Genomic DNA, 20,440 nt, shown 5'->3' with positions numbered 1-20,440 from the left:
GATAGAACGGGTATTACAGTAATCGAGGCAAGATATTATTAGGCCTTGCACTAGCATTTTAGTGTTGTCATGAGTTAGAAAGGGTCAGATGCAAGCGATGCTTTTAAGTAAAGATGACAGGAGGTGGTTAGAGTCTAGGGATGATCAATAATATGCAAATATATGCAGCTTGAAAATGGACCAATCAGGTCCCACCCCGGTTTAAATTGGTCCATTTTCAAGCTGCATTTATTTGCATAAAAATTACATAATCCTGCATGAACGTGGAAATATTTGCATCTCATCGATCATCCCTACTAAAACTGAGGCATTAAAGTGAATGTGTACCGCTTTAAAAATAAAAAAGTCAGATACTCACCTAAGGAAAGGGAAGGCTCGGTCCTAATGAGCCTTCCCTCTCCTCTCCCGGTGCCCGGCCCCATGCAGGATCCCCTGTAGCAGTATTCGACCAGTTCGGTCAAATACTGCCACTTCCGCCGCTGATGGGAGGTTTCGGGAGCACTCGGGCTCCCGAGGACGCGGCCGCTCCATACTACGCATGCGTGAGCGCCCTCTATGATGCACTCGCGCGTGCGTAGTATGGAGCGGCCCGTCTTTGGAAGCCCGAGTGCTCCCGAAGACCTCCGAAGTCCCTGCGGCGGCGAACGCGAACGGGGGAGACATCGCAGCACCGAGGGCACCGGGAGAGGAGAGGGAAGGCTCATTAGGACAGAGCCTTCCCTCTCCTTAGGTGAGTATCTGATTTTTTTATTTTTAAAGTGGTACCCATTGGCTTTAAATACTATTATGGATATTTATTGTCTTGTCATGCAGAGAAATGGATAGGAATGGTGAGAAAAATGATTAATTCTGTTTAGCTCAGATTAGTTTCAAGAAGCCAGAGGACATAATCGATGGTACAGCTGACAGGCAGTCAGGATAAGAGGGAAGTAAGGGCTGGGGCTGAGAGGTACAGTTGTGTTGTCAGCATATAAGTGGTATTGACAACAAAACTAACTTATTACATTGCCAAGACAATGCAGATAAATGAAAAAAAGAGAGTAGGACTAAGGACAAAGCCCTGAGGTACCCAACAGATAGTGGAGGTGGAGAGGAGATATGATTTGAAAAAGAGAAGCAGAAATATGGGATGAGAAAGAAGGAAGAGGATGCTGGCTTTTGGATTTGGTTGTTAGGATATCATTAGTTCCTTTGAAAAAGGCTGTTTCTGTTGTTTTTCCTGTTTGAACTCATTGAATGTATATCTTTTTTTGTTTCCTAAATAACTGTAACTATGGGGAGTGCTTGGAGCGGAAGCCAAAATGGAGCTGCTCAAGCTTGTTCAAGTTTGAAAATAAGTAATTAATTACAGGTTGTGCTTGATTAACAAATGAGATAGACTTTAGGTTTGTTCTTAAAGGGGAACTGAAAAGATAGGTATATGGAGGCTGCCATGTTTATTTCCTTTTAAGCAATACCAGTTGCCTGGCAGCCCTGCTGATCCTCTAATACTATTAGCCATAGCCCCTGAACAAGCATGCAGCAGATCAGGTGTTTCAGACTTTAAAGAAAACCTGAACTGAAAATTAAAAGTCAAAATAAGCATACACAAGTCATACTTACCTCCCGTGTAGTCTACTCCTCAATCTTTCTACTCTCCCGCGTCCTGTTTGGTCACTGTGATCAAGGGAATTTTCCGTCCTCCATTTTGAAAATGGCCATTACCCATAACAGCTTTCTGGTCAGCACACAGTTAAACTGTAACATCGCCCACTTGAGCCATAGGGAAACATGGACATTACCTGGTACATCAGTTTTTCTCTCAGCTATAACTGACAGCAACTGATATTTTACTGACAGCAACTGATATATTTCAGATCTGACAAAATGTTGTCAGAACTGGAAGGGATTATTGTCAGAAGAAAATGGTGAGCTTCTGAGAGGAACTGATGGCAAGGTAACTATGCAATGTTCATTTGAAGTTACCTCATGTGTTTATTTTAAATATTTTTACTCAGTACAGGTTCTCTTTAAAGTCAGATCTGACAAGACTAGCTGCATGCTTGTTTCTGGTGTTATTCAGATACTACTGCAGAGAAATAGACCAGCGGGGCTGCCAGGCAACTGGTATTGATTAAAAGGAAATAAATATGGCAGCCTCCGTATACCTCTTACTTCAGTTCCCCTTTATGGTGGCCATACATGGTACAATTTTTCAATTAGATAATGTAGTTCGATTATTCCGTTAGATCGACTATAAAGATTTTTCCAGCATGTCCGATCATTTTTCCTGAAAAAACGGGATAATCGTTCGAATTTCTTGATCGAAAAAAAAAAATTTCAACTTTCATTCAATTCGACCATTTAGCTCGAATAAACGGGAAAATCGAACGTTTTTATTGTACCGTGTATGGCCACCATTAAAGGGACTCCGAGCAGTGCAGAAACTATGGAAAGATGCATACAATTTTGAAGCTCTCTTTCTCCTCTTTCGAACGATATATAAACCGCCGCCCTACGCCTTTTAGTTTTCGCTATTTTCACTGCCGACGCGATTTTGATCGCGAAAATATCGAAAACTAAAAGGCGTAGGGCGGCGGTTTATAAATCGTTGGAAAGGGGAGAAAGAGCTTCAATATGATATGCATCTTTCCATAGTTGCTTGTATTACACAGGACGACTTTTCCCCAAAGTCAGCAGCTGAATGGAGCTGCCAACTTTGGGGAAAAGTCGTCCTGTGTAATACAAGCAACTATGGAAAGATGCATATCATTTGGAAGCTCTTTGTCCTCTTTCCAACGACACAGAAACCGCCGCCCTACGCCTTGCGGCTGCTGCGATTTCGATCGCTAAAATAGCAAAAACTAAAAGGCGTAGGGCGGCAGTTTATATATCGTTGGAAAGAGGAGAAAGAGAGCTTCAAAATGGTATGTATCTTTCCATAGTTTCTGCACTGCTCGGAGTCCCTTTAAACTGAATTTGTACTTAACTCAAAAAGTTTCTGTACCATGTTAGCCAAACAAATTATGTTGGTAGAAAAAAAAACTGCTTTGTAAAAGTAATACCTTTTTAATGGCTAACTGATAAAGTTAAATGATGCAAGCTTTCTGGGATCTAGTCCCCTTTTTCAGGCATATTTCCAGATGTTAACTGTAGTAAAACACTGATGCAGGGAAATAGCAAACATAAGGATGGCAGTTGTGCTGGTTACTCTTTAGCAGTTAGATGTCAGGTGATCAGCAGGCTGGAGCCAGTGAGCTCATGCAAGCAAACATGAAATACAGCAGGTTTCTGAAGATCATGAAGCCAAGTCAATCATGTTACATAAGAAGTCATGAATTGGGATTCCAGAGATAAAAAAAAAGAAAGTTTTATACATATCTGGGGCTTCCTCCAGCCCCATCAGCACAGATAGCTCCCATGCCGCCGTCTTCCGTTGCCCGCAGAGCCAGTATCTGGTCCCGTTTGTTCTGTCATGTGCGGCCAGTCTGCGCAAGAGAAGTGCGCCCTCCACGTAGCTCTCCATCAGGGGCTGGAGAGATACATTGAGAACGCATAGGCCTCCACCCGTCTGGTGCCGTCGCCGCAGCCCCCGGTTCTCCGCATTGGAGGCCTACAACTGAACCTGAACGTGTTCAACATATGGAAGGGAATCCAGCCAAACATGGAAGAAACCTACATGGCGGCATGTTCTGGTAGTGACACTAATGTGCTTTACAGAATTTACAGCTCAGGTTTTTTGGTGGCAAATTGTTATTTTTATTCTAAATGCATTTTAATGGGAAAACTACAAACATGGAAAAAAAAATCATTATTTCTCAGTTTTCGGCCATTATAGTTTTAAAATTAAATGTTCTCCTGTGGATAAAATTTTATTTGCCCAGTTGTCCTGATTATTGAACCGTTTAAAATAAATTATGTCCCTATCACAATGTATGACGACAATATATAATGTAAGTGGTATTTTTCAGTTGTTTTTTTTTTCCTTTAGTTTTTTTGTATTTTTTCCCGGTCCATAATTACAAGCCCCTATGTAGCAAAGTAAAAGTAATTTTCCCTCATAAAATATCGATTACAAAAATCTGAGTCCCTAAGGCAACTTTTTATGTATTTTTTGTAAACCAATGTTGTTACAAGTTTCTTTTTTTTTGAGGGGGGGGGGGGGCATCTTTGGAAGTGTAAGTTATAATTGTTATTAATATTGTTATGTTGCTATGTTTGTGTAATTATACTTCCAAGAAGTAGTTTTTTTTTTTTTTGTTTTTTTTTTTACATTTAACTACACTGTGACAGCTTCCTGTTTTATGAATGGACGTGGCCTCTGATCGCGGTCACGTCCATTCATTCCATGCATTGCGATTGGGTAGAGGACCGCTTGGACCTCTTCCCCAATCACTGAACACGGAATCCCGAAAGGAAACGGGCGGGACCGGCGCGCACACGTGCAAAGCGGCGCGGGAACGAGCGACTTATTAAAACGTCCTGTTGCCGTTAACAGGCGCAAACAGGTCGTTTTAATAAGTCAGGATGCCATTAACTGGTTAATTAGCAGAAACCACAACAAAAAAGTTAACTATCACAAAAACCTAGTACATTGCATTTTTTCCCTGGCACAAAATGACCAATGCCTGGCCACACCATATTAATCACCGGAACTAGTGAACAGTCATTAAACTACGGAAAAGGTGCGGAGTGGTGTTTAAAGGACTTGCGAGGTGGCTTAACCCCCTGGCGGTATGATTATTTCTGGATTTTAGGGTCTTTTGAAAAGGTTTCAGACCCTAAAATCATGCCGCCAGAACACCACCAACAGCCCCCTGCTCTCACTCACCTCCCTGGGCTCCAGCGCTGCAATTTTACCTCCGGCCTCCGGGTGGCGCTGTATCTCTTTGGAGAGATCAGTGACTGCTATCTCACGAGTGTATCAAGTGTGTTCTCCATTCTTACAAGATCTCCGGCTTAAAGGATAACTGAAGTGAGAATATGGAGGTTGCCATATTTATTTCCTTTTAAACAATACCAGTTGCCTGGCAGCCCTGCTGGTCTATGTGGCTTCAGTAGTCTCTGAATCGCACCAGAAACAAGCATGCAGCTACTCCTGACAGATCTGCCAATAATGTCAGAAACACCTGATCTGCTGCATGCTTGTTCAGGGTCTATGGCTAAAAGTATTAGAGGCAGAGGGTCAGCAGGGCTGCCGGGCAACTGGTATTGCTTAATAAATAAATATGACAGCCTCCATATACCTCTCACTTCTGTTGTCCTTTAAAGAGATTCCTGTCTGCAGCAGTCCTTAGCACTTGGTTTTGCTGTAAAAAGAATGTGTTAACTCTGTTGTCAGTGGCTGTAGTGCAGATCAGACCTCATCTCAGTATTATAGTCTGTGCCTGTCATGGCTGCTAATGATTAATCTTTCCTCTTCTGTGATTTGCAGGTTGGGAGCCAATAGCACAACTGCAACACTGGGAGTAGGTGAGTGCTCCGCCCCCTATGACACTTTTTTGTGGGCATGTCTCACTGGATAGCTTTATAATCTGTCTATTGATTTACCTTTTTAGAAGACAACAAATGTGGAGTTTCCTGATTTTTACTGTTTGATGGAATTCATTTTTTTCCTTAACATTAAATAAAAAATCTGAAGTGTAGCTTAAAGAGGAACTCTAGTGAAAATAATGTAATAAAATAAAGTGCTTCAGTTTTACAATAATTATGTATACATGATTTAGTCAGTGTTTGCTCATTGTAAAATCTTTCCTCTCCCTGATTTACATTCTGACATTTATCACATGGCGACATTTTTACTTCTGGCAGGTGATGTCACTGGAAGGAGCTGCTGTTTGCTTTTTTCGGCAGTTGGAAACCGCTGTAAACAGCTGTTGTTTCCCTCAATGCAATGAGGTTCACAGACAGGAAACTGTCAGGACCATGGTACTGACATGACACAGTGGGAGGGGTTTCACCACAATATCAGCCATACAGAGCCCCCTGATGATCCGTTTATAAGAGGAATAGATTTCCCATGGGGAAGGAGGTATCAGCTACTGATTGGGATGAAGTTCAGTTCTTGGTTTTGGTTTCTCTGTACCCCTTTTGGGACCGGCTGCCTACCCCCCCCCCCCCCTTTAAGGACCAGACGATTTTGCATGGGGGTGGGGATGTTGAATCTACGTCCTGTCAGAGCAGCACCACCACCTCCTGGACATAGATTCATACTACGCCTGTCCCCTTTAGGTTAATGACTTTATCATAAACGATAGTCTCTCGAGAGGCTACAATGTTTAATGCTAGGCACACACGATGCAATTTTCTGACTCATTTGATTTCCGATAGATTTTTTTAATAGAAGTGATTGGAAAATCAATCGGAATATCAAATGGAAATCAGATTGGACATGTTGGAAAAAGTCGATCCGACAGTAAATGTGTCAGAAAGTTACATCGTGTGTACCTAGCATTCAAGCAAACCTGAAGCGAAAATAAACTTACGAGATGATTAATTGTATGTGTAGTCCAGCCAAGAAAGCTATTCCACCCACTGGGTCTATATACAGTCCTGTTTTCTGAAGCACTTAAAGAGACTCGGAAGTCTCTTTTTTTACCTTCTTTTGTTTAACTATCCTCTTCAGCTGAAATCGCAGCATCCCCGCGGCAGAGCAGTGATTTATTACCTAGTAAACGGCCTGCAAAGTTCTATGACTTTGCATGTCGCAGATCGTGGCTGCCCTGGAGAGGCTGAGCTTTGAGCTGTAGTTCAGCCTCTCCGCAATCAATCTCTGCCGATCTCTGCCTCCTCCCCGCCCCTCTCAGGGAAAGAAAACTGAGAGGGGCGGGGAGAGGCGGCGATCAGCAGAGATTGACTGCGGAGGAGGCAGAGCTACAGTGTAAAGCTCAGCCTCATTGAGGAAGTAAAGCCCTGGCTAGGGAGGGAGGTGCAGCAATACCTATAGGGGGGGGGGGGTCTAGAGCCAGTGACAGCCCCTCCAGGTGTGTGTCCCCATCTAATACTGCTCCTCTGGGCCCCTGCAGAGTAGTAGTGCAGTAGAGCGAAGTTGCACTCGCCTGCGCAGTTGGTGCGCTCCCTTCTGTGTGCTTTCGTCATCTCCTGGTGCCCGTACTCCATGACTCGTCATGCAATGCAGCCAGGTCATGTGGTATGGGCACCGAGGGGGGACGAAAGCACACAGGAAGGAGCGGGCCTGCAGCAGAGGCGAGTGTGACTTTGCTGTACTGTGCTAGTATTCTGCTGAGGGCCCTGAAAAGAGCGGTATCAGCAGGGGGGACACCTGGGGGAGCAGCGGTAATGGATGTGCAGATGTCATTCAGAGGGGGTCTATCTTTCGGGCATGGCGCGAGAAATTCTGCCCATGTATGGCAGGCCTAAGTTACAGATCGCTTTATTCAGCACTTTTGGCAAACAACCTAGTTTAGGCTGCATTCACATTGTTTGATGTGTTTGCGGTTTCTGATGCTTAACCTGCCTGGCGTTCTATTAAGATCGCCAGGGCGGCTGCGGGAGGGTTTTTTTTTAATAAAAAAAAAACTATTTCATGCAGCCAACTGAAAGTTGGCTGCATGAAAGCCCACTAGAGGGCGCTCCGGAGGCGATCTTCCGATCGCCTCCGGCGCCCACAATAAACAAGGAAGGCCGCAATGAGCGGCCTTCCTTGTTTTGCTTACATCGTCGCCATAGCGACGAGCGGAGTGACGTCATCTACGTCAGCCGACGTCCTGACGTCAGCCGCCTCCGATCCAGCCCTTAGCGCTGGCCGGAACTTTTTGTTCCGGCTACGCTGGGCTCAGGCGGCTGGGGGGACCCTCTTTCGCCGCTGCTCGCGGCGGATCGCCGCAGAGCGGCGGCGATCAGGCAGCACACGCGGCTGGCAAAGTGCCGGCTGCGTGTGCTGCTTTTTATTTGAGCCAAATCGGCCCAGCAGGGCCTGAGCGGCAGGCTCCGGCGGTACTGGACGAGCTGAGCTCGTCCAGACCGCCCAGCAGGTTAATGTGTTAAAATGTACAAAACTAAGGCTGCAGCCACACTGTGAGCACTTTATGAGCGCTTTTTTTTACAGTCTCCGCTTTCTGAGAGCTTTTAAAAAAAATGTTCCCATTCACTTACATTAAAATCACGCTAAAATTGCCTCGATCGTGATTTCTTAAAAAAATTGCAACTGCTGCAATTTTACCGCAATGTTAATGTAAGTGAATGGGTTCGCTGATAGTCAAAAAAGCGCTCAAAGTGCTCAGTGTGGTTACTGGAATGGGATTGGTGTCCAAAGACAACACGTATGTGGGAGCACATTAAATGATCAGTATGGGCTGGTCGGTGCCACTGGCTTTCTACATTGTGGGAAAATGCACGGATTTAGTGTGAAACGGTTCATAGAGAGCACTACTAGCTTGTTAGTACAGCAAGAGATTTAAACATCCCTTCAGAAAGTGCCTTAGACTCCTGTCCTAGCACACAGACTTTTCAGGAGCAGAAAAAGTGGTGCTAAAGTGACCTGAACTCTTGCACAGGACAGAAAACAGAGAAATGCACCCTGTATGTATTTAGAGAGTTTAGCCTGTCTAATTCCCCCTCATCTGTGACTAATCACCACTGTAATTTGATTTCTCAGCTGTATGAAATGGCTGCCTTGGCAGAGCAGATAATTTATAAACACAGGATGTTAACTCTATGTCTGCTTCCATGAAAGCAGGAAGTAGACACACTGCAGATGTGTATCAGCTGTAACAAAGAAATGTTTTTCTTTAAAGGTTATTATGCTGTTGCTTGTGTTTTAGAGCAGAGAGGAAATCCTGAGTTCAGGTCCACTTTAAAGGAGAACTGTAGTGAGAGGTATATAGAGGCTGCCAAATTGATTTCCTTTTAAGCAATACCAGTTGCCTGGTTATCCTGCTGATCCTCTGCCTCTAATACTTTTAGCCTTAACCCCTGAACAAGCATGCAGCAGATCAGTTGTTTCTGGCATTTTTGTCAGATCTGACAGGATTACCAGCATGCTTGTTTCTGGTGTTTCTGCAGGCAGATAGCTCAGCAGGGCTGCCAGGTAACTTATATTGCTTAAAAGGAAATCAATATGGCAGCCTCCATATACCTCTCACTACAGTTCTCCTTTAACCACCCTGGCGTTCTGATTAAATCGCCAGGGTGGCTGCGGGAGGGTTTTTTTTAAATAAAAAAAAACTATTTCATGCAGCCAACTGAAAGTTGGCTGCATGAAAGCCCACTAGAGGGCGCTCCGGAGGCGATCTTCCGATCGCCTCCGGCGCCCAGAATAAACAAGGAAGGCCGCAATGAGCGGCCTTCCTTGTTTTGCTTATATCGTCGCCATAGCGACGAGCGGAGTGACGTCATCGACGTCCTGACGTCAGCCACCTCCGATCCAGCCCTTAGCGCTGGCCGGAACTTTTTGTTCCGGCTGCGCAGGGCTCAGGCGGCTAGGGGGGCCCTCTTTCGCCGCTGCTCGCGGCGAATCGCCGCAGAGCGGCGGCGATCAGGCAGCACACGCGGCTGGCAAAGTGCCGGCTGCATGTGCTGCTTTTTATTTGACAAAAATCGGCCCAGCAGGGCCTGAGCGGCAGCCTCTGGCGGTGTTGGACGAGCTGAGCTCGTCCAGACCGCTCAGCAGGTTAAGTAATCAATTGAAACAGAGCAATTATAAAAAGGTTCGAGAAGGGCCTGTTAAATAGTGAATTCATTGAAATCACATAATTGACACAATGCATCGCCAACATGTATAACCGTTACCGTAATGCAGGAATACTTCACAGCTGTGTTATACATACCTACCCAAGATCCTATGTTTGGCATACAAATCCTTACACAAGTCCTGCCCAACCTACATCTCTGACCTGGTCAGCAGATATACACCTGGCCGCCCACTTCGCTCCTCCAACGACCTCCTCTTAACCACCCCACGCATCTCGCACTCCCATGCCAGACTGCAGGACTTCACTAGAGCTGCCCCTATCCTGTGGAACTCTCTCCCGCTGCCCATCAGGCTCGCTCCCACCTTCAACACCTTCAAAAAAGCACTCAAAACTCACTTCTTCAAGGAGGCCTACATCAACTCAACACTACCCTAATCCTTTCTGCCAATAACTTCTTGATGCACCCCCTCCTTTTGTGTCACCAGCCCCTCCCTCTAGATTGTAAGCCTTTGGCAGGGCCCTCTTCCCTTGTGTATCATACTTGACTGTGTGCACTTTACCCAGAATTTGGAACTGGTAATTTTTTACCACTACCATTCCAGTTTATGATCTGGCATTGTACTACTGTCTGCATTGTGTTGTGTATCTTATTGCTATTACCTGTATTGTTGTATCTATGGTCTGTTACCTGTATTGTTCTGTCAACCCTGTTATCATTGTCTGTAATCCTATTTATTGTACAGCGCTGCGTAATATGTTGGCGCTATATAAATCTAATAAATAATAATAATAATAAAGTAAGACCACGAAACCCTCACACAACAGAACCACTGCTGTATCACAGCCACATAGTATGTATAATGGCTGTGAGAGGATGGGCAGGGGGACTTGCTGTCCTCCAATGCAGTGCTCGTGGTCTAATGAGCATGATACCAGGCTGAGGCACTGCTGCCAGTGGGTGTGTCTGGGCACTCAGACGGATTAGGTCGGGGCCCCTAGACAAGGTGGTAGCTTTGTTTCTCCTGCTTGCCTCTTGCCTTTTTTATTTTTGTTTTAAATAAAGTGAAGTAGGGACGGGTTCAGAGGAGATGGCAAGCAAGCCAATGGACAGTCACCAGGCCCTAAGCACTTGCCTAAGTTGCCTTGTGGGTGACCCTGCTCATCTAAGTAGACAAATGCTGTGAGAATTGGAACAATTGGGTAGGCAGGAGGATGTAAAGCAGGGGTCTCAAACTCAATTTACCTGGGGGCCGCAGGAGGCAAAGTCAGGATGAGGCTGGGCCGCATAAGGCAATTCACAATCGCGGCACATCGCCGCCTCTGCCCGCCCCTCTCACTCTTCCTTCACAGAGAGGGGCGGGGCGAGGCGGCGATCCGTGCGGCGATTGACGTCAGGAGAAGCAGAGCTGAAGCTGAAAGCTCTGCCCCTTCCAGGAAATGCCGGCGGATTGCCCCCCGGGCGATTTGGGGGCTCTGCAGTCCTCGTTTAGCGGCGGGGATGCGGCAGATTACTTGGGAGCACTGAAGCGAACTATAAGGAAGCTTTTGCCAGGTATTGTATCGAGGGCCGCAAATGGCCCGCGGGCCGCGATTTTGAGACCCCTGATGTAAAGTTTACCTTATGGCACGGGTGCCCAATAGGTATCGCGACCTACCGGTAGATTGCGAAGGGCTTCATGGTAGATCCCGACCACACTAAATTTTTCATCCTGTATATACAATTGTGCCCCTAAAATTGTACATAGGTAGATCATTTTGACTTGCTAATTTTTTAAAGTAGCTCACAAGCCGAAAAAGTGTGGGCACCTCTGCCTTATGGCATTGACTTGTGTCAAACGGCCCAGGAGATGCTGCAGTTGTGCCGAAATTTGTACCGAAGGCAAGTTGTACATGTGCACACTTTGCTCCTACTATTATTCAGTGTAAAGTACTGTGCAGTATGTGGGTCCTATAAATAAAAATTATAATAGTCATTTCATTAATAATACATTTAGATAAGATGTGTAAAGCAGACACTTATTAACCGATGGTAAAGAAAAATGCAGCTTACTCATATTTTTCCACTAGATGGCACTCTAAGTCCAGTTAGAGTTTACATGCAGCAATTCTTTGAAAGCATTAGGTATCATGTTGGTGTGACTTTCTATTTGGTTGATTTTTTTGTCCCCCTCTTCCAAAAAGGAATGATCAGTTTAGGCATTTCATAGAATGCAGCATTTTGGAGGTTTGGCACAATACAGCATAGTTTTCTGTCGAGCGATGTGTTATCAGGTGTGAACTTGACCTGATAGAATGAGACCGCATCTAATGTCTGCCAGTAGTGATCCATACCCCCTAACCCCCCCCCATACATAAAGTTTAGGAAGTTAATAAAATAATAATAATACAGAGGATTCTTCTGCATCTGGTTTTGGAAAAGTTTTCAAAAACTCACTAGAATGTCTTATTGCTTGCCCTGCCACTTTGAGATTTTTGTGTAAAGCTTAAAAGGCTCACTATAGTGAAGACATTACCATTCAGCTAGCTCATTTTTCTTTGTTTAAAATAAATGTACAGAAATTCATTTTCTTTTGCCAGATGGTGTATGTAGATCTGTACCCGATTTAAAATGCAGTCTTCTCTTGCTTCCTACACTGCTTTAAAGGGCCGTTGCAGTGTAAATTGTAACGAACACTTATGTAGAGATTAAAAGAAATAGTAGGTATTAAGGCCACATTCACAGTGGGGTGGCACGGTGTGTGATGCAGCTTACTGCACTGCAATGCACCACCTATGCTACGGCTAGTAGATCATACAGTTATGAAACAATAACATTTGTAAAGCGCTTTTCTCCCATAGGAGGGTTGCAGGCTGGACTGTGTTACAGGGGGAATAGTCAGGTGTTCATAAATGCCAGATTAAGCAGGTGGCTTTTCAGTATGGACATAAATGCTTCCAGGGATGGAGATGTCCTGATTGGGTGTGGCAGGGAGTTCCAAAGTGTAGGGGCAGCATGACAGAAGGCTCTGTCTCCAAAGGTTTTGAGGTGAACTCTGGGGGGTGACCAACTTATTAGATCCCTTTGATCTAAGATTGTGGAACAATCTTTGCTGCATTGTGTAATAGCAAGTTGTGGGATGGTAACATACTGAATGCACGTCTTAGCGGTATAAGTGAAGCATACTTTTCACTGTATGCGTCACTGTACCCGTTACGATACACAGGTTACGTCTGGCGCCACTGACCCACTCTGTTATGCTCTGTCACAGGGAATGCAATGGCCACTCCATAAACATTCTGTCAAAGTTCTCATTCATGTCCCTTTTCAGTATTAGTCAGCAGCATCGGGGTGGGAGGTGGGGGGGGGGGGGGGGGGCAGAGGTGTTGTGTTAAAGATAGAATGCGGCTTAAGACTGAAATGTCTGATGATTTGAGAATCTGAAGATGACAAAACTGATTTAACTAACTCTGCATATTCAGTGTATTTTTGTATTCTTTAAAGTGGACCTGAACTCCTGTACAGGACAGAAGGAAAACAGAGAAATCCACCCTGTATGTATTGAGAGAGTTTAGCTTGTGTGATTCCCCCGCATCATTATCACTATTGTTGTTTGATCTCTCAGCTGTGTCAGCTCAGGAATCTCCACTGACGCGGGAAAGCAGCTAATTTATAAACACAGGATGTTACCAATAAGTCTGCTTCCATGAAAGCAGGAAGCAGACACACTGCAGATTTATTGCAGGATTTCTATCAGCTGTGACAAAGACGTGTTTTTATTTAAAGGTTATTATGCTGTTGCTTATCTTTTAGAGCAGTTTTGAGTTCAGGTCTGCTTTAACAGAACAACAATTCGGCGGTGGTTTCTTCTGGCTTGTTAGAAGCTCTGAGCATTCTGGGCTCATTGATGAACCTGCTCCCGCTCAGGATCACATTCTCGCGCTGCCATTGGCCGGTTTCTCCTCTCTCACTCGGTTGGTATTTTGAGAACGTCCCGCCACAGGGCACCAGACTCGTGTGCTTAGCAACTGCGTCCGACCTCGGAGCTGGCGGCCCTTCCGATATCACACTGGGATATTGGCAGCTCGGAGGGCATGCGTGCAAGGCTTGTTTTCAGACCGTGTATCCTCTTTCCGCCTGTCCGCTCGCGACACGCAGCCCGCCATCACCCGTCCCCACAAGGCTGGGGCGCCAGCAGTGAGGGTAATCCGATGTGGCATTCCGTATGTCTTACTCCCCAGAAGTAGGTCAAGTTTATAATTGTGTCCTTGGCTGGTGGGTCAGGTTCTCACAACCTGTCCTGTGCGGCCTTTGTGCTGCTCTTCCATACCTGATCGCCTGGGATGAATGCGGGCGGAGGGGGGCACGCTGCTGCGGAGGAACTCCCCACTGGCACCAGCTGCAGGAGACGGAGCAGGTCTTTTTGTCCTCGAATCACCCACGTTATTGGTGAAATCAGAGGAGGGATCCCTCTGTACAGCTCAGAGTGAAAAATGACCTGAGCCACCAGACTTCAAAAAATGTTCTTTCTTGCATAACAGTATTACACAATCCTCTTTAGTATTATGTTAATAAAAATATGGATGTGGTAATTGTGACGCAGTAACAAGTATTCTGGAGGACATAATATAAAAGTCCATTCTTCACGCTCAGGTCAGGGACTACTAGTTATAGGGATGGTCACTGAGCTATTGACAGTTGAATCAGAAAAAAAGGGCGCTGGAGCGCTTACGGAATAACAGCGCCACCAAAGGCACCTCTTATAAAAGAATGAAAATTTGAGCACATGGTGGTGCCACAAAATGTACCTTCTTTGCAGCAAATCGCGGCTTTGATAATGGCTGGGATATGTTGCAAAGAAGGTAAATGGTGGCACCCAATTTGCTGCAAAGAAGCGAAATATTTGTGGCCAGAGGTGCCCTTATAGAATTTGTGGAGAGCGACAGCTGTGCGATGCTGCACTCTGCATATCTGCAGGCCCTTCTATCGGACTCTTCCGGCTGCCAAAAAGGGGGGTATTTAGGGTTATGTACCACGAGGGAGGGGGGGGGGGGCTAGTGTTGGCCACAACCAGGAAGGGGATCATAGGGTAAGGCACCACCAGGTGGGGTCTTAGGGCCTGTTTCCACTACATGCAGATTGGATACAGAAAAGCTCCAATGAATGACCATGGGCCTGTTTCCATGAAACATGATTTTTCTGAAGCAGATTTTCCCATAGGCATTCATTGGAGTCAGTTTTTCTGCATCCAATCTGTGTGTAGTGGAAACAGGCCCTAAGGATTAGGCACCACCAGGGAGGTCTTAGAGTTAGACACTACCGGGAGGGGGGGGGGGGGGGTTGTTCTTAGGTTTAGGCAGCACCGGGAGGGGGGGGGGGGTTTGGTTAGGGTTAGGCATTCGTATAGGCGAGGGTTCTGTGTGAGAGTAGCCATAGTAGAATATCTGTACACATTACCAATATTTAATATGGGAGTCCAGCACTTCTCTCTCTCCACCATCTTGCTTTCTCTCCCTCCCCCCCCCCCCCCCCCCCCCATACATCTCTCTCTCTCGCTCTCTCTCTCGCTCTCGCTCTCTCTCTTGCTCTCGCTCTCGCTCTCTCTCTTGCTCTCTCTCTCTCTCCCTCGCTCTCACTCACACTGCTCCCATCTCTTTAGCTGTCTTGCTTTTCGCACCTGAAATGGCAAAAATATAAAACATTTTAGTTAAAAAAAAAAAAACTTTTGAGGATAAAAGCTAATATACATACAGTATTTATGGTTAAATCCCTGCAGGGGTTCAAAGAAACATACTAACAATAAAACTTTATTAAATGGTGGAGTTTTGATTATGGCCATGAAAGTGCTCTATTGAACTATTTGGAGAATTAGTAGAGTGCTCCTTTTTCCGTTCTCATAATAATTTCTTGGTAATGTCTATTATTTTTATCCTGCTGGGTTCCCGCATGGCCTGATTTGGAGGGGTGCGATGTTATCGAGGTGCGGCCGGGCCAGGTGTCCTGACATGCTCGCCGTGACCACATGGGAGACGTCTGTGTACCAGGTGCTGCCACTAATATCATCTGATCACTGCTGCTTCTGCCTGCCGCAGTTCTCACGCTCGCTCGGGGGGGGGGGGGGGGGCTTCTATCCCATCCCATGTTCTAAAATTATCATCATGTATAGCGAGACACCTGTGAATGGACCAGCCTGCTCTGCATTCATTGTTTAATTCTTCCTTTCTATGTGTAGTTTATAATGATGTGTTAGGAGAGGATGGGGGCTTTGCTTAACTCTTCAGGGACTTCTTCCCTCTTAGAAGCTCTCAATAGCCGTATAGCTTTCTGTCAATAGATTGACCCTTAAAGTGAACCAGAGACGAAGCACCCTCTTGTATTTTACCATATATATCAGTGGGAACATTAGAGAAAACACCTACCATGCTTTCTGTTTCATTTTTCACTGCTCAGCCTGCTCCTAATCGGCTCTGATAAAATCCCTGACTAAGCATTCAGTCTCGCTTTGCTCAGGAATCATTATAGCTGAGTCATTATAACAGAACCACAAGGGGGCAGGCTTGGGCTTGAAAAGACAGACTTGAGGGATTTTATCAGGGCTGATAACAAGCAGGCTGAGCAGTGAAGAATGAAACAGAGAGCAGGGTAGGCATTTTCTCTAATGTTCCCACTGATATATATGGTAAAATACATGAGGGTGCTTCGTCTCTGGTTCACTTTAAAGGACAACTGAAGTGAGAGGGATATGGAGGTTGCCATATTTATTGCCTTTTAAACAATACCAGTTGCCTGGCTATCCTGCTGATCCTCTGCCTCTAATACTTTCAGCCATAGACCCTGAACAAGCATGCAGCAGATCAGGTGTTTCTGACATTATTGTCAGGTTGACAAGATTAGCTGCATGCTTGTTTCTGGTGTTATTCAGCCACTACTGCAGCCAAATAGTGCAGCAGGGCTGCCAGGCAACTGGTATTGTTTAAAAGGAAACAAATATGGCAACCTTTATATTTTTCTCACTTCCGTTGTCCTTTAAACATGAGTCCTAGTTGTGTTCACTCAGAGGCGAAGCGTTTGCGGCATTTAGCACGTAGTTCAAGAAGGAATTTTAGGAATTGGACAAATCGCACAGTTTATTTTCCTTCTGCCTTGTTGTTAGGCCATCCATCACAGATGGTCCAGCAGGGGAAACTTGGTGGTGAGGAAGGGGTGACTAAATCAGACAACGGTTAAAGAGGAACTCTAACCCAGGATTGAACTTTATTCCAATCAGTACCGAACTGATATCCCCTTTCCCATGAGAGATCTACACCTTCTCTCCAATAGATCATCAGCGGGTCTGTATGGCTGAACTTCATCCCAATCAGTAGCTGATACCCCCCTTTTCCACAAAGAAAAGGAAAAGTCCTTTTCTCGAATAGATCATCAGGGGGGTCTGCATGGCTGATATTGTGGTAAAACCCCTCCCACAGTGTGATGTCATGACCATGGTCCTGCCAGTTTCCCATCTGTGAACCTCATTGCATCGTGGGAAATAATGGCTTTTTCCAACTGCCAAGCAACCAGAATCTCTCTGTGCATATTTATATCTATCACATTGTTATTGGGTATTCTTCAGCCTGAATTCACAAGCCCCACAGCAATCTTCACTATGATCTGATATGACCCAGGTGAGAAGGAATGGGCAGTGAGACTCCCGTTTATTGCATTTAGATCTGCATGCGATATGGAAATTGTACGTGGCTTGTGAAGTCAAAATAGGCAAAAGATGCATTGATTGGTCCGTTTCCAAGCTGCATGAAATTAGAATCAGATTGGTTCGTTAGTATCTCATTGACTATCCTAGTCTTAAGGTGCGTACACACATGCGACTATAGTCGTTTGAAACGATTGTTCCCCGATCCTTTCAAACGACGATCGTTTGAAAAAAAGCAACCAACGACCATGAAGTCTAACGACGGACGAGCTAGATCGTTCAAAACGAATGATCTAGCTTGGCGGATTTTTCCCAACGACGATCGTTTGCAAAAGTAGTACATCGTTGGAAAAGGTCGTTCGTACTAGGCTTGACATGCGCGTTTCACTATTTCTCCATGAAACTTCTCGTTTTTATGCGCAGGCGCAATAGTTGCTTTACGTGATGTAACGTTCCTTCTAACGATCAGATCGTTACACACCTTTTAAAACTGACTTTACTTAGGTCGTTTTTTCATCAATTAAAAGTTCGTTCATCGTTGACAACGAAAGATCGTTGTCGCATGTGTGTACATAGCTTTAGGGCCTGTTTCCACTACACGCGGATTGGATGCAGACTGGATGCAGAAAAACTGACTCCAATGAATGCCTATGGGCCTGTTTCCACTAAACGCGATTTTTCTGATGCAGATTTTCCCATAGACATTCATTGGAGTCAGTTTTTCTGCATCCATTCAGCATCCAATCTGCGTGTAGTGGAAACAGGCCCTTAAGGAATGTTTAATCCCGGGACTCCAGTGCTGCATGGCACAAGAGCTGACTACTGAGCCACCATAGGATTCTGAAGACATAACAAAAGTTGTTTATGTGATACCTTTTAAAGGTAACCAAGCACCACTTTTTTCCTGGTTTCTAATAGCTATAGGACCTTCCATGTTCCCCTTCTAACTGCCCCTTATTTATCTGGGGAAGGTGTGAAGATACCCCCCCCCCCCCCCCCCTCAAATTTCTGCAGCTGGCCAGGCCTAGGAAGTAGGAGGAAGTAGGATAATAAAGGCCTTTGCTAAACTTTTTTTAAAGAGGAACTCCAGCCTAAACAAACATACTGTCATTAAGTTACAATAGTTATAGTAATTAAAATAGATAGGTAATATAATCTCTTACCCACACCATTTTAAAAGAACAGGCAAATGCCATATTTTTGTTTGAAGGGAGGTGACAAGGAGCATGAGACACAGTTCCAACTGTCCTGTCCTGATCACCCCTCCCAGCTGCGCGCGCTAGACCTAAATAAAATAAAAAAAAAAACACAGCAGAAGGAGAACAACATCAGAAATCCCATCATGCTTTGCACAGCTTCTGTGCAGCTAAAAATGAGGCTTGGGTAAGAAAACAAAGTTCTGATGCTGTGAAACTGGTAAAGAAACACCAGGCCTTTTCAGTGCTGCTGAGTACATTTTTAGTCTGGAGGTTCACTTTAAATGTGAAAAGAGGTAACATTTTAATTTTAAAAAAATAATGAGCCACCTTGTTGGTTTGCATGTTTAATCTGCTATTGAGATGCTCAGGGTGTTAAAAATGTTGCTTGGCTCACTTTAATGACTAACTATACAAGATTTCCTTGCAAGCTTTTAAAGTTTTAAGTGTCATCTTCAGGCATGGTACAGAACTGGATAAGAACGGTTATCATCCAATTCAGTATCATGCCTGAAAAAAAAAATCTTACACACACACATGGGAGAGATAAAATGGTGCATGTTGTGATCAGGGGTAACTATTTTGTGTTACAGTATAAATCCCCCCCTATCCCCAAGTGTTTCAGAAAACAAACTGAGACTCCTATGGTATGTAGTATGTCTGAGTAATCTATTTTGCCACAGCAGCTGAGCTGCCTTCCATTAACAATCATGATGTCATTTCCTGTCTACTTGGAGAGGCTAAGAGGGAGACAAAGGGGGCGGATCTGCTGATGGTAGAGGAAGACCCGGTGGCAGTTCACGGCTGCAGTGTTGGAAGCCCGCCCCTGAATAGCATAATTTGTACCTTGGGCCACCAGAGGCTCCGCCTCCTTACTGGCAGAATATTTCAGGCTTTTATGCAAGTTGATTGCAAACTGCATGTTATTTGGAATTGGGCCAGTTGTAAATCTAAAGCAACTGTGCTTGAATGCCCTTAAAGCCCCATCTACACGATACGATTCTTTGTGCGATTCGATTACGATTCTATTTACAATCCGATTAAATCCGACATGTCCGATTGGGATTCGATTCAATTCAATTTGCCATTGTTTTGCAATGGCAAATCGAATTGAATAGAATCCCGATCGGATATGTTGGATTTAATCGGATCGTAAATAGAATCGTAATCGAATCCCACAAAGAATCGTATCGTGTAGATTGAGCGTAAGCCTGGTACACACTTTGAATTATGATTGGCCAATCACTGACCAATTTTACCACCTCCATGTAATGTAGTTTGAGAGCTTATGTACCCTCATACTACATGGAGGTGGTGTGGTAAAATTGGTCAGTGATTGGCCAATCAAACTTGAAAGTGTGTATCAGGATTTAATCGAAACGGCAGAGAATTTACATTCAAGTAGTCCACTCCACACTTCTTTGAACACACAGGAAATGGTTCAATTAATTTAAAGGATGACTAACTGTAATGAGAGGGATCTGGAGGCTGCCATATTTTTTTTTAAGCAATACCAGTTGCCTGGCAGTCCTGCTAATCCTCTGCCTCTAATAGTTTTAGCCATAGCCCCTGAACAAGCATGCAGCAGATCAGGTGTTTCTGACATTGTCAGATATGACTAGATTAGCTGCAGGCTTGCTTCTGGTGTGAGTCAGACACTACTGCAGCCAGTGGATCAGCAGGGCTGCCAGGCAACTAGCCTCCATATACCTCTCACTACAGTTGTCCTTTAATGTGGATCTGGATGATGCTAGGCAGCAGAGATCCGACAACCTTTATCCGGGCAATAAAATGAATGGCTTCAGAATCCAGCAGAGATTCATTTTACACCATCCGGTTATATCTTATTGTATCTGCTCCGATATGCAATGTATACATGCCAGCAACCTCTGTTTATGCTGTTGTTTATTTACATGCTTTGTTTCTTTTTGTGTTTTACTCCAGA

The 20,440-nt window shown here is 44.9% G+C and overlaps 1 protein-coding gene across 3 annotated transcripts in view; it reads left to right on the top strand.

The window, feature by feature from the left end:
* CYRIB (CYFIP related Rac1 interactor B) overlaps positions 1-20,440 on the top strand; it is a 195,531-nt gene that overhangs the window by 125,598 nt on the left and 49,493 nt on the right. For all 3 annotated transcript variants that reach the window (XM_068238025.1, XM_068238024.1, XM_068238026.1), the window contains exon 3: positions 5,414-5,451. The gene's annotated coding sequence lies outside the window, so the exon portion shown is untranslated. The remainder of the gene's footprint in view (positions 1-5,413; positions 5,452-20,440) is intronic.

The sequence above is a fragment of the Hyperolius riggenbachi genome, chromosome 5 (genome assembly GCF_040937935.1).
Source record: "Hyperolius riggenbachi isolate aHypRig1 chromosome 5, aHypRig1.pri, whole genome shotgun sequence".
Classification (NCBI taxonomy): Eukaryota; Metazoa; Chordata; class Amphibia; order Anura; family Hyperoliidae; genus Hyperolius; species Hyperolius riggenbachi.
The sequence above is the reverse complement of the archived record's forward strand: the minus strand, read 5'-3'. Positions and strand labels throughout refer to the sequence as shown.